Genomic DNA, 17,870 nt, shown 5'->3' on the forward strand with positions numbered 1-17,870 from the left:
CCACATAAAAAACGTAGGATTGCCCCGCTTTGTTTGCTACCATCTACGCACTGTTAGAGGAAAGGGAAAAGGGGATATGATATGAAAAGCAGAAGGCTGCTTCTGATCTCACCATGGGCAGAATCTTGCAGGCATGGGGTCTAAACAGACCCCATGCGTTTGTCTTTATCAAACGGTGTGCATGAGTAATGGCAAAAGGGTCAGTGCAAGGTATGAAGTCCCAGAATATGGTTCAGGATAAGGGCCCCTCACTCCAGCTCATTGAAGAAGCACAGCAGGGTCCAGGAAGAGGAGAGGAAGTTCCAGTGCCTAGTTCCATTTTGAAGTTCATAATAGTAAATGCTTTTTGTAACCTACACGTACATAATATATATTCATAAATACTGGACCACAAAAACAAGGCATTTTGTTCCATGGCTCATTTTTTTATTTTAGTCACAGAGTTTGGGGGTGAAGGATTCAGTTTAAGAGAGCAGAGACTTAAACTTAGGTTTCACTTTAAATCAGGCTATTTTTAAAGAGCATGGATGAAATAGGAAAATGTTAAAACCTCATTTTAATTAAAATCATTTTTGCTTTTAAAAAATGCATTTTATCCGTCGTTTTCACTCTCACTGACATGAACAGAAAAATCACAAGGGCTAGATTGCTGGTGATTAGAATGCTTCAAAATGATGGGGAGGTTGGAATCCTGTTTTGATTTGTACTTAGGATAGTATTCCAGCATTTGAGGCAAGAGACCCTGTTCACATAAATGGAAAGGAAGAAGTAGCATCTAAGAACTGAATTTGTACTCATCGCCCACGCTTTGAGCTGCTTATATGAAGGGTGCACTTGTCTCAATTTTATTCAGGCTGAGGAAATGCTCCCTGTGACTTCGCTGCCCTAGATCAAGACAATTTCACTGGCCAACCAACCTGCCTGCACACTGTGCCCCTTGTGATGTCATCCTTCTTAGAACTATAACTGAACAATGATGTAACAGGTCCGCCATAAGAAAATCTCTTTTGGCAGATCAACTGAGGTTTCTTCTGGCCTTCCTGGGAATTGGTTCAGTTTGTTCCAAACTGTGTTTGAAGTAGAGACTGAGCAAAAGGATGTGACAGATGATGGTCTAGAGAACCAAAAAGTGCCAAAGGAGGCTTCAAAGCTGGCGGAACTGTCTTTGGAGCCTTGGACTGATGTCAAGACTCCATTTCAAGAACATCAAGGCCAGTCTTATCCTGCTAAGCAGTCCAATAATGCAGACGTCTGCAGTTGGCCAAAACACTGGCACTGCCAGCAGATACGGCCTTTTTCACAACAAGCCAATGAGCTTGGAAAGGGGCATGGCTGGCGAGATTATGGAGGACTTATCCAGCCACAACCTAGTTCTCAACATGTGGGGTACTATGTAGAGGATGCATTTGTGAATCATATGTTATAAGTTGCTGTAAAAAAGCAGAGAAAACTCACCCAGTGTTTCACATCCATGGAAACCAGAAGCCCAAATTCAAGGCACAAATGGAAAGCCAACGATTTCAAAAGAGAAGCTTCAAAACCAGATGTCAGAAAGGCACTGCTCAATATAACCAATATACTTGCTCAACGTAGCTGACGATTTTGCCCGCTTTCTAACTTGGGAAGAAGTAAGAAACTAAGAATTGGGATCAAAGCCAGGAGCTTGAGAAGGCATTGAAAGCCAGCGCTCAATGAAGTCTGGTGATGCCTTGGTAAGACACTCATTTCTCTGCATGAGCGATTCTCCCTCCTGAATTTTGAAGACAAAACTGAATGTTTAAGAAATAGTCAGTGTAAGCTACATCAGTGCTAAGGATTTTTTCCAAGGCTGCTCCACTACATTCAGCTTAATTTCACAATAAAGTTTTAATTGTAAAACTAATAATATTGGAAGGGTTTTAAAAGAATCCTAACAACTCAAGAGTAATTTATTTGATTATTATCTTGCCATTTCGATACAGAATAATTCCATATTCTCTGCACCTCCATTCCTTATCTATCTATCTATCTATCTATCTATCTATCTATCTATCTATCTGTGGAGCTTAGCTCTGGTGGTTAGAGCATGGTGCTGATAACATCAAGGTTGTAGGTTCAATCCCCAAATGGGACAGCTAAATATTCCTGCATTGCAAGGGGTTGGACTAGATGATCCTCAGGGTCTCTTCCAAGTCTACAATTCTATGAAATGCCTCCACATATTCCTATCGCCATCTCCTGCTTGGATTTCTAAAACAGATTTTTGGGGGGAGTCCCTATATGCGTGCAGAAGGATCGCTCATTATTTCCACTCATTGTGCACAACATAAGACATATTTTTTTTATATATAATAACCCCCTCCCCATAAGAAATACAAAAATGTCCCAAACCAAGGGTTTTTTATTCATAATGAGTGGCTGTAGAGTTCTTCCACCAACAACAAAAATGTATGCAACTCTAGCAGAATAAGTCTCAACCCTCTTGTCACCATCATTTGTCAAGGAGCCTGCTCCCTCTGCAACAGCAGGGAGGCTAAGACACATCACCTGAACTTTGCAGAAACCCAGAAGACAATGGTCTCCTTAAGTGTCCTTCTCTCAAGTTTCTTCCATAAGATAAGTACATTGCAAGTCAAAACAAAACAAATTCCTTCCAGTAGCACCTTAAAGACCAACTAAGTCAGTTCTTGGTATGAGCTTTCGTGTGCATGCACACTTCTTCAGATACATGCACACGAAAGCTCATACCAAGAACTGACTTAGTTGGTCTTTAAGGTGCTACTGGAAGGAATTTGTTTTGTTTTGACTATGGCAGACCAACACGGCTACCTATCTGTAACTACATTGCAAGTATCACTATTCTGTGAATATGCTAAACCTGAGAAATTCAGGCTCTTGTTTGAATGGATACTGACTGATGCTAGCCCCCCCCCCCTCACACACCCCCATCCCAGGACGTCCCAGAACATAAAAATAACTAGTTTTGAACAAAGACTGTCAATTCCTGCCCAAACTGAGCCTGCACTGTTGGCATGCTAAGAAATACAGGTCCTTGTAAGTCGCTGGAACTGATTTTAGGATCTCAATCCAGCATAAGGGCTTGTTAGAAAACACTGTTTGTTTTCTTTCAATGCAACTTTGCTCTTGAATCTCCAACAATCATATTAAATGACCATCATCTACACCTGGTTAGAACAATTTAAGAACGCGACATTCAAATCAGTTAGTACACATTAGGGTCAAGGGCATGTGTAAAAGAGGCACCTCTCAGTGCTCCTACTTCCCAAGGCAGGCAGACGCCTGACAGTCTACATATTGCAATTAACAAAGAGCCTAAATCTGCTACTCCCTAAACATAACACTGAGAAAACCTAGGGTTTGTTGGGGTTTCCTGTCTTCTGTTTTTTTAAAAACCTATAAAAATCTTTGCACACCGTTACAAGGGAACCACCCTTTTCCAGCACATGTACAAGCTGTACTTTTCTGTGTATAAGACTATGGTTTTTTTCTTTAAAAATCATGCGAAAAAGTGGGGGTCGTCTTATGCATGGGTAGTGCCTAGGGTGGACGTTTGATTGGTTGCTGCTGAGGCTGTCAGCGGCTGTGGTGCGTGTTATTGGTTGCTGCGTCAATGGGTGGTGTTGATTGGCTGATGCTCCGGCAGTTGTGCGGGCAATTGGCATCTTCTGCTGGCGATGGGACAGACAGGAGGTTGATTTAGCAACGTGTATGGCTGAGCGATTTTCGGCAATCCCCACCCACCCAAAAAAGCTCAACAACCCTGGGTAATCCTCCGCAAAAAAGCTAAACAACTCTGTGCCATCTCCCCCCATTTTTTGAAATTTGAGTCCCCCAAAATAGGGGGCGTCTTATACATGGGGTTGTCTTATAGACAGAAAAGTACGGTGTGTGCAGGCTTCTCTCCCTATTCTTATACAAACCTAAACAGGTACAAAGTTGTGTGGCAAACCACTGCCTGCTGAATAGACAGGAGCCCATTAGCAGGTCTTAGCTGTCCCCTCTGCACTGTGCTGTCATGTTAACAAGGGGCAGAACAAGAAGGCTGGAAGTGGACCTTGGTAAGTTACATAATAGTGCCTTCCCTAGAAAGCATCTCTCTCAAATGTCCTTCAATGTAAGGAAAATACAGCCTTTGGCAGATTTCTGACAGAGAAATTGAAGGGGCTGTGAGGTGTTTGAGTGAGTACCGTTTTCCAAGGTCAAACACATAAGTCAGCCCAGTTTAAAACACACATTCAAAACCTCAATTATTCTAGAGAGAGAGAGAGAAAGATGGAATTTACATGCTTTCTGTTGTAACTCATTGCACATTGCTCCCCTTAACTGCATTTTATAATTTTTCGTTGCAGGCGGCATCCAACGAAACAGTTCCACTTTCGGCTGCGCAAAGGAACTTCCTCTCCCTCTCCTCTCGTCCCCGCTAAATCTGCTCCGGAGTGTTGAAGGAACCCACAGAACATATTTAGGGAGCGTGAAGAGAAGAACACTCCAAAAGTGTTTGCACTAGTAGAAACTGTTTAGTTGGAAAACACCCCCTTTTTCCCCAGAACGTGGGGGACCGAGAGTCATTTTGTGAATAAATTCTAATCATTATCAAGATTTCCCAGATTTATCAAACCATTAACAAGGTCTTTTACACCTCCACCTTGTGGTTATCTGAAACTTAGGTACCCCTGCCCGTATGGGCCAGTCTTGACAGACTCTAGGGTTGTGCGCTCATCTCACTCTAGAGGCCGGGAGCCAGCGCTGTCCGCAGACACTTCCGGGTCACGTGGCCAGTGTGATGAAGCTGCACTGGCGAGCCAGCACCAGCGCAGCACACGGAAACGCCGTTTACCTTCCCGCTATAAAGCGGTACCTATTTATCTACTTGCACTTAAGGGTGCTTTCGAACTGCTAGGTGGGCAGGAGCTGGGACCGAATGACGGGAGCTCACCCCGCCGCGGGGATTCGAACCGCCGACCATGCGATCGGCAAGTCCTAGGCGCTGAGGTTTTACCCACAGCGCCACCCGCGTCCCTCTCATCTGAAACTTACTGCTGTTTATAAAACAGATTCTCAGCCATGGCAGCCCAATAACACAAGTGTTTGTCCAAAGGAACAAAGTATCCCCAGTACTACCTCAACAGCTGTAATAAGTTACTATCTTATTAAGTACAGTGTTACCTCGGGTTACATACGCTTCAGGTTACAGACTCCGCTAAACTAGAAACAGTACCTCGGGTTAAGAACTTTGCTTCAGAATGAGAACAGAATGAGAACAGAGTCGCCATTAGCTAAAGTGGTGCTTCAGGTTAAGAACAGTTTCAGGTTAAGAACGGACCTCTGGAACGAATTAAGTACTTAACCCGAGGTACTACTGTATATAGTTCATAGAATCATAGAATCATAGAGTTGGAAGAGATCACAAGGGCCATCGAGTCCAACCCCCTGCCAAGCAGGAAACACCATCAGAGCACCCCTGACATATGGTTGTCAAGCCTCTGCTTAAAGACCTCCAAAGAAGGAGACTCCACCACACTCCTTGGCAGCAAATCCCACTGTCAAACAGCTCTCACTGTCAGGAAGTTCTTCCTAATGTTTAGGTGGAATCTTCTTTCTTGTAGTTTGGAACCATTGCTCCGTGTCCGCTTCTCTGGAGCAGCAGAAAACAACCTTTCTCCCTCCTCTAGGTGACATCCTTTTATATATTTGAACATGGCTATCATATCACCCCTTAACCTCCTCTTCTCCAGGCTAAACATGCCCAGCTCCCTTAGCCGTTCCTCATAAGGCATCGTTTCCAGGCCTTTGACCATTTTGGTTGCCCTCCTCTGGACACGTTCCAGTTTGTCAGTGTCCTTCTTGAACTGTGGTGCCCAGAACTGGACACAGTACTCCAGGTGAGGTCTGACCTGAGCAGAATACAGTGGCACTATTACTTCCCTTGATCTAGATGCTATACTCCTATTGATGCAGCCCAGAATTGCATTGGCTTTTTTAGCTGCCGCGTCACACTGTTGGCTCATGTCAAGTTTGTGGTCAACCAAGACTCCTAGATCCTTTTCTTGATTTGTTCAGAGCGACGGCGCTTACTAGCTAACACCTATTTGCCTAGGTCAATATTCCCTATTTTACCTGTGAGTTTGAACTGAATTTTGAAATTTATACAATGTTTACTACTTTTGAAATTAGATGCTTAGCAGCCATAAAAACCAGACACTTGCAGACAAGCTCTGTATAAACCACTCTGTCTGGATCTTTACATAACACAGAGGCCCCAACCTTTGTTTTTTTAATTAAAAAAAAAATAGGAATTACTGTCTACAGAGGACTAAAAAAGTGATGGTAGGAAATGTGATGGTAGGAAACGTAGTTCAAATTTATGTGGTTACTTAATTGTTCTATGTAAGAATGCCCCAGCCCGACTATGTTCTGATTCAAAAATAAAACCTGCCCATCTGCATTTTTGAATGGTCTCCTGGCTGTGAAATAATTATGTATCTTGTCACTCATAATCACCCATTGCAGTGGAAAGGACATTGGACCATAGACCATAGAGGACAAGGTCCCTTTGGCTTCCCCCCAATAAAATATTTGAAGGGTCTGGATTCCCCTAAAGTTCATGGGCATTGTCATTCAAATGGTGCACAATGTGAATTGATCTTATGATCAATTATGTGAGGCGGGGCTTACCTCCTCCCACCCAATATTTTATTCAAGATGGCACCCCTGGGTAAGACAGTAGGTGGATTTGCCCTCCTTGAGGAAGGAGGACAGGATACAAATTCAATAACTAATAACAACAATTTAGTAAAACAACAATATTAACATGTTCCAGGGAAGCTACAATCCCCACAAGGAAGATCACACCTGCTTTATTTCAGTGCTAAAATACTGCATTTACAAATGTGACTATGGCTTTCGCGTTTCTGACCTTCCACCACCATGTTTCATCATCCCTTCTGCCTAACAACAATGAGAAGAGGTTGGTATCTAAACTCTTGGACCAAAAGGTTAGCCCTCTAAATATAACTCACCTTGAAGAAAACTGATATGAACCCTGTACAGAAAGTATTTATACCCATCTGACATCTTTTCATATTATTACTATTATTACTACTACTATATTTATCAAACAGTCCCAAATATGTATTCCTCGTAATTCGACACAATTTAAAATACCCCAAATTAGTCATTCTGCATGCTTAGTTGAACATTCTGCATGCTTAGCTGAACATTTTTAAAGAAGCTCCATCGCCTTTTGACCACCTCCACCCCTTTGGAAATAAAGTCAAAACTGCAACATAAAATCCTAAGCGTTAAGGAAAAGCCTCCCTTTATATGGCTTTTCGAGGGAGAAAAAGCATCAAATCACTTCTTAATGACCTTGCTGTGATATGTTATCTCACATTGCCATCTGCAAGAGAATCTTCTGTTACCCATTATTAATTTTTCCTGGCAACCGCCTAATCCCACTACAGAATTATTTCTCAGCAGGTAAAGCGCAGGGAGCTTTCTGTCTCCTCCAATTCCAAGCAGAGTCAAGGGGGGGGCAGCAGATGGGGGGCGGAAGCAAACAGATGAAGTAAGTAAATTAGTGGCTGTATTGAAAGGATCAGCCCCCCTGCCCCCTCTACCTTCCCACACACAGAACCTTATAAATTTCACAAATGCGCCCAAGCAAAGGAATTCTCAAGCTCCAACTGGTAGCATGGCCTCTGTCCTCAGTTCACCCTGCTGTAATTAGGTGGTGCGGCATATGGTACCGCTAGTCAACCTCTGAAGAGAAAATAATGTGACCTTAATGGGGTTTGCTGTGGCTTCAATTTACGCTTTTCTGTGCACTGCAAAAATGGAGCTTCTTCTCACTTCAGTTAATCTACAAAGCTAATAATGCACACAAACACACACAAACACAGAAACCCCCGGAATACAGCATCACTTCTTGTACAGTTCTCCACATGTAATGAAGAGATTCTGCATCTGAGGGGGTGGACAGAGAAAGAGAGGTGGCTGGGGATGTTTTCAGCGATCACGGCGTACCTCTCAGCCACGCAAGTGCCCAAATTAGAATACCAGATAAATATTTCACAAAGGAGGTCCCAGGGACGCTTACGATCAAGGCAATGTTCTGAAATGAAGGAACATCACATTATGCTCTACGGATATTAAGGCTCCATACCCAGGGAAGGTGGAAGTGTGGGTGCTGCCAAAGGAAAGTAGGTGTAAGGAACCTTCCTGTCTGGCCCTTGAGACACGCCCCAGAACCCACCCCCTTACCAGCTCTGCTCTGTGCCCTCCCCAGAGTTCCTCTGTCTGCCTGGAATGTAGACTCAAACTGTGATGATGCCTTCTGTTTGCAGGGCTGGAATGCAGCCTGCTGTACAAATGTAAGAGGAACATCCATTGGGGGTACTTAGCTGGGGAGCTAAAGCCATTGTCTTATGTAGAGAATGCTTTGTCCAAAATAACAGGCTCCCTCTACTACAAAAGGTAAAGGACCCCTGGACGGTTGAGTCCAGTCAAAGGTGACTCTGGGGTTGCAGCGCTCATCTCCCTTCAGGCCGAGGGAGCCAGGGTTTGTCCACAGACAGCTTTCCAGGTTATGTGGCCAGCATGACTAAACCACTTCTGGAACACAGTGACAGAAACAAGAGCACACGGAAATGCCGTTTACCTTCCCATTGCAACGATACCTATTTATCTACTTGCACTGGCATGTTTTCAAACTGCTAGTTTGGCAGAAGCTCACTCCATTGCAGGGATTCGAACCACCGACCTTCTACTACAAACTTCCATTTCACAGATACTGCATCACAGGCTTGGTTGGGAGCCATGAGCACTACTGAAACCAGCCTTAAATTATTTAACTAAACTTTTATAGGATTAGAAAGGGCTGGGCCCTTCATGTGTCAAATAGTAAGCAATCATAGAATCATAGAACCATGGAGTTGGAAGAGACCCCCAAGGCTCATCCAGTCCAAACCCCTGTAATGCAGGAATCTTTCACCCAACGTGGAGCTTGAACCCACAACCTTGGGATTATAAATCTCATGCTCTACCAACTGAGCTACGTCAGCAGCAGTAATGGTGGTAATGCTGGCAGGAACTTCAGTCACCGTCAGTATATTTACGCGTTGCACTTTCTACAAATGCAATTGCGCTCAAAGAAGTCCACAGAGAGTAAGTCTACAAAAATAGTATGTAATCACATTATGTAACGAAATCTATCATGTCACTGCAGCAAAACATGAACAGTTTGACAGATTAACAATTCATTTAAATTATTATTGTTGTTATTATTATTATTATTATTATTATTATTATTATTATTATTAAAAGTTATACACCACCCTTCATCCGAAGATCTCAGGACAGCTCACAAGATAAAAATACAGGATAAAAGCACAAAATAAATAGTTAAAACAAAAAGAAAAGAAAACAATAACACCCCTCCCACGTAAAAAAGAAGAATTGAGCATAGCACATATCAATAGGCAAGTCTTCCACAACCTGATGTACTCCACATGTTATGGGACTCCAACTCCCATGAGCCTCAGCAAGCACAGCCGACAGTCAGGAACAAGAGGACACTAGGATGGGGAAACGGCGTTTCCGTGCGCTGCTCTGATTCGCCAGAAGCGGCTTGGTCATGCTGGCCACATGACCCGGAAGCTGTACGCCGGCTCCCTGGGCCAATAAAGCGAGATGAGTGCCGCAATCCCAGAGTCGGTCACGACTGGACCTAATGGTCAGGGGTCCCTTTACCTTTACCTTATAGAGTGGGAAAGGCTTCAGAAGATCAAATGACAACATTCAGCATCCTCAAATTTCAAAGCTGCACTCCACAATCCCTCTTCCAGTCCCTCCAGCAGCCGCTTCCTTACAAAAGTTGAGGGTAGTGAAGCCCCCCACCCCAAGACAAGCACAGGGTCTCTCTCTCCTCCTAGAGCCAGACTGCAAGGAGATCATGGGTCTTTGGGGAGAGATCCAGCGGTTCTTTCTCCCTCCCACTCAGCTCTACAGATGTTCAGAGCTCCCTGGATAGAGTTACCCCTCTTCCTCTCATAGAATTTAAGACATCACTAAAACTTACATTAATGCTTAAAAGTTATGACCTGAACCATTATAAAAAGGACATTATAAAAAGAAATGGCTCCAGAGACTCTGCGCGTATGTCTTCTTGGAAGGACACATCATTAGTTTCATCCAGTACAAGAGATATGAGAAATTAACCTGACATCACATTATCGTGCTTAGCCAAAAGCCTTCCTCTTATCTGTGGTGCTAAGACTGTAGCCGAACTATTCGACAAGCAAGCAAAATAGAGCTTATATATTTTGCAATCGTAAATGTCAAGAGGGAAGTTGCTTATACAATATAAATTGGGACTAGCTCCAGAGATACCAATGGAGTGATAAATACTACAGGCTCCAGAATGGGCCCATTCTTTCACTATTAGGAGATTCACAAAATGCCCCTTGTTTACTCCAGATTCCTTAAACAAACAACTATTTTATGCTTGCTTCGTTTTTTTAGACACTCTGCAGACTTGCAATTTGCAAAATCGCTTACTGCCTGCTAATTAACCCTTAACATACTTTCTTTGCCCTTTCATTTGCACCATTAAGAGTAAATAAGACCTAGGGAATTCGCTTTAGTTTTCGCAACACAATCTTATTGGAGTATTTTGGGGTTACCACCACCCGTGTAAAAAATAAAGCTGCCACCGATTTGCTGCATGAGTGCATTTAGATACATACAAATTCAATTTCATGAGGTTTGTTTGATTGGCTGAAGCTCAGTAACAGTTGCATACTATGCTTCAAATCCTGGCTAATCTGGGAAAGATTGGGCAGCAGTTCACTGCCACTTACCAGGAGAGAGAGTGGCAGGTGGGGGTATGCAGGTGCACCAGCAGAGCCCACCCACCACACAAATTTGCCATTGATTTGCCACTGTTTCTCCCCCTCCAAGTAAGTGGCAGCGATGTCACTGCCCAGAGGCTACTGCTACAGCTCCACTCCTCCGGACAAGGCATTTCTGAGACTGGGAAAGAATCCAGTCTGAGGCCCCAGACGGCAGGTGCCAGCCGGTGAAAGGAAAGCCCAGAGGCTATGCGCTAGTGCAGGGGTCCCCAACCTGCGGTCCACCAAGGCCGTTTAACCAAGCCACGAGCTGGCCCTGAACCCAGCTTCCTGCTCAGCGAGTCCCTGCGTGCTGAGCTAAACCAGCGCAGCACGAGGCGGGGACTCTCTTCTGCAGCTCCTGAAATCACTTCTGCACATGCCCAGATGCCGGAAATCACACCTGGGCATGTGCAGACGTGATTTCTTGCATCTCGCTGCACCGTTCCGGCCCACGGGAGCGATCCGGCCCATGTCTGGTAAACCTTGCCAACCCCTGTGCTAGTGCCATGACAAGCGACAATCACAGGCATAGTACTGGACTTGGTGCATTGTATTTGTTTTATGCATTTATTTGATTCCATCATATTATCTTGAATCTAAAAAAGGTAAAGGTACCCCTGCCCGTACGGGCCAGTCTTGACAGACTCTAGGGTTGTGCGCTCATCTCACTCTAAAGGCCGGGAGCCAGCGCTGTCCGCAGACACTTCCAGGTCACGTGGCCAGCGTGACAAAGCTGCTCTGGCAAGCCAGCGCAGCACACACGGAAACACCGTTTACCTTCCCGCTAGTAAGCGGTCCCTATTTATCTACTTGCACCCGGGAGTGCTTTCGAACTGCTAGGTGGGCAGGCGCTGGGACCGAGCAGCGGGAGCGCGCCCCGCCGCGGGGATTCGAACCGCCGACCATGCGATCAGCAAGTCCTAGGCGCTGAGGTTTTACCCACAGCGCCACCCGTGTCCCTAATCTTGAATCTATATGACAATAAAAACACCAGCAACAGCAACTATTAAACACAGCTCCATATAGAAAAGACAATTTCAAATCCAACACAGACACAACCAGTGTATGCGTCAACAAAACTCCCTGTGTTAATATGAGTAGTAGCAGCAGGACGAATTTGGTACTGCAGAAAAGCCATCTTTGAGAGATGTTAACTGTGTTGTTAAGCAAAAGAGTGCAAGATAACAGCAGGACCAGTCACGACTCACCTCAAATCTATCCTAAAGGCATTTCAATCACTATGCAGCCAGGTATGTGTCACGGTCTACTCTTTGGTAGCAAAATGACTGCAACTTACCCCCAGAACTGCCATGCGATGTAGAGACAATACTGAGCTAGGTGGACCAACACAGTCTAACTTGGTGTAAGGCAGATTCCTACACTCCTAATGAAACAAGCACGTAGCATCACTATCTAGCTGAAGAAGAAGAAGAGTTTGGATTTGATATCCCGCTTTATCACTACCCGAAGGAGTCTCAAAGCGGCTAACATTCTCCTTTCCCTTCCTCCCCCACAACAAACACTCTGTGAGGTGAGTGGGGCTGAGAGACTTCAGAGAAGTGTGACTGGCCCAAGGTCACCCAGCAGCTGCATGTGGAGGAGCGGAGAGGCGAACCTGGTTCACCAGATTACGAGTCCACCACTCTTAACCACTACACCACACTGGCTGATGCTCCATTATGTAAAATCCTTGGCGAGAACCAAGGGAACTCAAGGAACTCTCCACCATAAAGTCACACACAGTTGGGAGTGTCCTTACTCAACAACAGTCTTTGTGGCAGACAATGGAAACTGGCTTGAAGCTAATTCTGCTTGATATGTTGCCTCTGGCAGTAGGGACATAAAGGACAAAACAAAAAACGGCCTTGGAAGAACTCACTGAGCAAAGGCAACAACAGTAACTGCTTTGACGTTAGATATATACACTGTGTGACAGTCAGCGACAGAATTTGTGGAAAGGTGACCATTACTGGATGCCCGCTGCCATCTGTCGGGAAGACGTGGGCTGTTTCTTTCTATACGTTCAAATATGGTATGGAGGCCAGTATTTGTTTCGCGTTCGTTAAAAACTACAGAAGCTGCCAAAATCAAGAGGTATAGTGGGCTCCGGGGAGGCATAGAAGGCATCAGAAATGTATAACCATTTGGCACACTCAGAGAATCGGGCAAATGTGAGTGAGTTTGTATAATACAGAGAAATGCAAGGCTACGTGTCTGGGGAGGAATAATCATCAGCGTAGATATAAAATGGAAAATTGCTACTTAGGAAGCTTTTAACGCTAGGAAAAAAGAAATTACAGCGAGTGTCAGATTGGTGTGCAGAAAGAGTTTGAACGGAACAACAACTTTGGAACCTCTGGGGTCAGGGAAGAGAGAGAGGTAAAGATCATCATGAATTCTATTATGATGCTTTTGATGAATTCTGAGAAGTGCAAAGAAATCAATGAAACCAGGCTGAATACACATCACACATTTCAAGCACACGGTCCTCCTGCCCCCACAAGAATCCTGGGAACTGTAAGAGTTGTTAGAAGTTGCATGAAGCACAGGACAAATGTGGCTGGGGCAACCCAGTAAGATGTGTGGGGTATAAATAATAAAAATATCATTATGGAATGGGACATCCCTATTTTCATTGGATAAATGTTGGAAGGTATGTTCTATGCACTCTCTCATTTATATGCTCTGATCTTGTAAATCTACCACTTTAAATCATGGGGTGAAAATTCAAATTCATTCTCTTTAATTCTACCAAGTAAACCACATCTTGCTTCATTCATGTACATTTTCAGCCAGACGGGTAAAGGTATAAGGGGATCTAGTGCTGGGCTGGGGAACCTGTGGCCCTCCAGTGGCTTCCTGCATAATTTCCACAAACACACACACAACACTCCCCTCCTCCTTTCCCAAAGTGTCAGGAGGCAGGGCAGGGGGGAAAGAAAGAGGGAGACACAAAGTTTAGGTCAGGCAACCTCCAGATGTTTCTGGCCACAACTCCCGTCATCCCTACCCAATGGCAGTGCTAACTGGGAGTGGAAGGAAGCCAACAACATCTTGGAGCCCAACATCACCCTGAGGGCAATCGTTTGGGGAAGGCTGGCTCGTTTCCTTGGCAGGGTGCAACATTCCTCCAGCCTTTTGCAGCTTTTATTCTGCAGGAAAGCGAAAGAGAAGGGTTCCGCCCCCCAATGCTATTAATCTGGTTGTTGCTACAAACATTTAATTCACTTTGCAAAATAGCGCTAACGAACTGCGTGCCCCCCACACAACAACCTCCGTGCTTGATGTGCAAGTCACATCTTTCTTAAATAAAGCAGCCAGGCTCTCCTCAGGCCTCATTCACTCTTGCCCAACACAGAGCTGCTGTTCAGTTAAATAGCTGTACATAAACGGGGGTTTTGCACACAGCAAAGCCCCTGGCCAGGAACACTGCCAAGCAAGTCTGTCGACAATAGTGGGCTTCTCCTTTCGAAAGGCGATTGGGGCTGGAGTTTTAATTATAGCAGGACTTTGCACAATACACACCCACACCCACACCTGAGTGAAAAAAGCACCCCAAATGTACTCTGTTACCCTTGGAATGTCTCCATTATATAACTTGCTCTGAAGACTGGCATGGCCTACTCAGCTGGCAAAAGGGACCTGGCTGTTCCAAACAGGCAGTTTCTGGGACTTCAGGCATGGGTGGCCATTGCAATGTGCATTATGTATACTAGGCTTTTTAAAAGCTGGGCAAAGCTTAGCAGAACCCCCAAATTTTTCTTCCCCAAACCCCTTTCTTTTCTTTTCAGGCATTACAATTTCGGCTTCTGCAGTTGTTCTTCCCGTTTCATGTAACACTATTCCTTTACCACTCTGCATCTAGCGTGCCTACTATAAATAGGTTCTATTCACTCCCTACAGCACTATATTTTTCTAATAATAATAAAAAGATCCTCCGGGAAACCAACTCAGGTTTCCCCCCGCCCCCCAATACGGCAAAAAAGAAAGCAGCTTTAAACGTCAAAGCCATCAGCATGGTTCTTGTAAAACACCGTTCCGTTTCAAAAAGCAGGATTTCTTGAAATAAATCAGTGTTGTTGTCTCCTAACTCATTCGCTGCCTTTGGAGGGGTTTCAACGATAAAAGGAGTAGAAGGCTGCAATCCTATATCCATTTTCTAGGGAGTAAGCCCCGCTGAACTGAGAGATTCTTACTTCTGACAAGACATGCATAGGATCACGCAGCGACTGAATTATATAAATACAAGTAAAAACGGACATTTTCACCATTTCTTTTATTTTATTTTTCAGGCATAACTGCAGGAGGAGACTTCTCAGCAGAAGCGTGCAATGACAAGCACTGCTTCCTTCCTTCTCCCTCTATCTGTTTTTAGCTTTCTAGCTATTGAGCAGATTTTATACTTTCTGTTGCCCTAGCATTCTGCACACAGAGCTATGTCTCAGCCTCTGATTGGAATGGGAAGTAGTAGCTCAATTATTTGTGCATGTTATTTTTAACCTTCCCGTCTATATTTTGCAAATAAGCTGAATAAAGCCAATTCCACTTCAACGCTGCAACCTTGAATTCAGCTTCTCTTTCGGTCCTCAGTAAAAGAAAGCCTGCTTTCCTGCGACGAGATGCAGTGAAAGCTCCTGACAGTTCAATCTTCTCCAAAGGCGACCAAGGTAACACCTGTGGCTCACTCCGACTGTTTACCTAGCACCAGCCTGATTTGCATTGGACAAGAGCGGTTTGATTAGAAACCGATTTTTAAAATAGTTGAAATGCACCAGGGAAGCAAAATGGCACTTGACCTAAGCAAGGTTAATTCTCAACCCTGTGGTCAAGTCAATATCAGCCTCTGCTCTGTACTTCCCTTAAATAACATTGTGCCAAGTGAAGTGTTATGCAACCTGTACTGTATATACAAGGTATGCAAAAGAACAGTTTGTTCCCTTGGGAGAGTATCTATCATACACAGCACAACCAGAGGAGATAAGGCTTAAGTGACCAGGTGTGAAATTACTCTCTGTTTGCTGGAACCAGAGGGTTCATCACTCTCCAGGGACAGATAACAGCTTGCCTTTGGCGGAGAGGGGAGTTAGGGAGAGGAAGTGCCAGGGTAAAAAGGAGATCATATGGTGAAAACATTAGAACACCGGCAATTCCCAGCACAATATTTTGCAGGGGCTTTGACTGAGCCTTACACCCAAAAGCAACATAAAAAAACCTTTTGTGGATTCCTTCCTCCATCTTTTCTATTTTAATTTGCATTCTGCCCCACAAATGGCGAAGATGATGAAAAATATTTTCTGTTTCATGTTATGCTTGCCCTCATGTTCTTCACAGTTTGCCTCCTGGTCATGTTGTGTGCCTACCTGTAGACAGTGCACCTCCTCTGAAATTAGCATTAAAGCTAAGAGAGACTCTTTCAGATGGTGAGGTGCAGGAACATGGGAAGCAACCTTCAGACCATTGGTTCGTCTAGCTCATCAGCCGTTCCTAACTAGATGTTGTTGGACTACATCTCCCATCACCTTGATCATTGGCCATGCTGGCTGGGGTCAAATCCCTTGGGTCTCCTTATTTCACAGGACAAGGGATAGCAAAGGGATGGGTTCAGTCCTTGCTGCAAATGGTGCTGAATATTGGCATGCATGTGCCATCCATAAATTGTCACGATACTATCCTAGAGCTACTGCAACAATTTTCAAGAAACAGTTCAGGGGTAGGTGTCCATCACAAAGAGAGGACTGGTCCTGGACACTGGTCCACAGACGGCACTCCCGCTATAAGGGAAAGGAGATTTGAACTAATTGCACTGAGTGCTTAAATATCTTGCATGACAGATCAAACCCTCTAAAGAAATAGTTGCCTATAGTAGATCATTGCCATACAGAAAGCCCAACATTACCATGTCTAGCGCTCCCCATTCCTAAATGGCTGTAGGAATGCAACCAGATTTCAAGATTCTAATATCTAGCATGCCTGACAATATAAATGGATTTTTCAGGAAAACATGATCAATGAATTAGTACAAAAACAACTGACACTATTAGGGTTGAGCCAAAGCAGAGATAGGTGCTTTTCACAAACACTTTCACACACACACCTGAGAGGAAAAAAGCAGTGGTTTTTCAGGACAGCTTTAAACAGGGTGGAAGTATTGGCAGCCACCTTGTTGCCCATGCAGAGTGCGGGCAAAGCATTTCCCTCATTCTGACCTGGCTCTGTAATGCTGCATAATCTGATTGGCTATGTGATGTCACACAGATAGCCCATTTTGAGTGGGAACAGGAAGCCATCTTGATCACTTCCCTTTTGTGAACCAGAGCACTGTTTGGGGAAGGCTCAGTGGTAGAGTCCTGGGTCTTGGTCCAATCCCTCAAGTCTCCTGTTAAGAGCTGGAGAGAGCTCCTGTCTCAAACTCTGGAGAGCTTCTACCATTCACTGTAAGCAATAGGTAGACCCATGCTTTGACCCAGTGCAAGGTAGTTTCCTATGCTGCTACTGTTGCGAGGTTATTTCAGGTTCTGTTTTGCTGTTTTGTTTCTAAGGGGATTTCTAATGATTGCAAACGGATAAAATACTAAAGCAAAAGAAATCAATACCAAAATAGTTTGCTAATGATATTGAGCAACCATACCCTACAGAGTGTTTTCAGCTCATTTGAAGAGAAGGGAATGAATACCGGCCTTTCAGAACCTCAGATGAAGCAAGCAAGAGTGAGAAAGACAGGATGCTTGAGGGCACCAATATAAATTTCGTAACTAAAAGAAATTCCCTCCTAATTAAGCTGAAGTAAGCTCCTAGTGATCTTCTTGGAACTCTCTTGAGAAGATAGGGGAGGAGTGAGGGGAACTTACTAAATAAAAATTCTACACCTAAAGGCTATTTCTAATAAATCACAAAGCAAAGATCTTGTACGGGGAAATTATCTCCCACGTCCACCCAATTAAGCCTTAGAATGTCGATAATTTAACAGTAGAGGTTACT

General features: G+C 44.3%; 1 protein-coding gene and 1 long non-coding RNA gene across 4 annotated transcripts in view; one reads left to right on the top strand and one right to left on the bottom strand.

Annotated features, from left to right (window-relative positions):
- Positions 1-17,870, bottom strand: part of PTPRG (protein tyrosine phosphatase receptor type G) — a 555,232-nt gene that overhangs the window by 430,769 nt on the left and 106,593 nt on the right. The gene's annotated exons all lie outside the window — the stretch shown is intronic.
- LOC309337479 lies at positions 820-4,599 on the top strand. The gene is made up of 2 exons (XR_014154344.1): positions 820-1,712; positions 4,350-4,599. It is a non-coding gene; the product is annotated as an uncharacterized lncRNA (long non-coding RNA).

The sequence above is a fragment of the Podarcis erhardii genome (assembly GCF_964252035.2).
Source record: "Podarcis erhardii genome assembly, chromosome: 2".
Taxonomy (NCBI): Eukaryota; Metazoa; Chordata; class Lepidosauria; order Squamata; family Lacertidae; genus Podarcis; species Podarcis erhardii.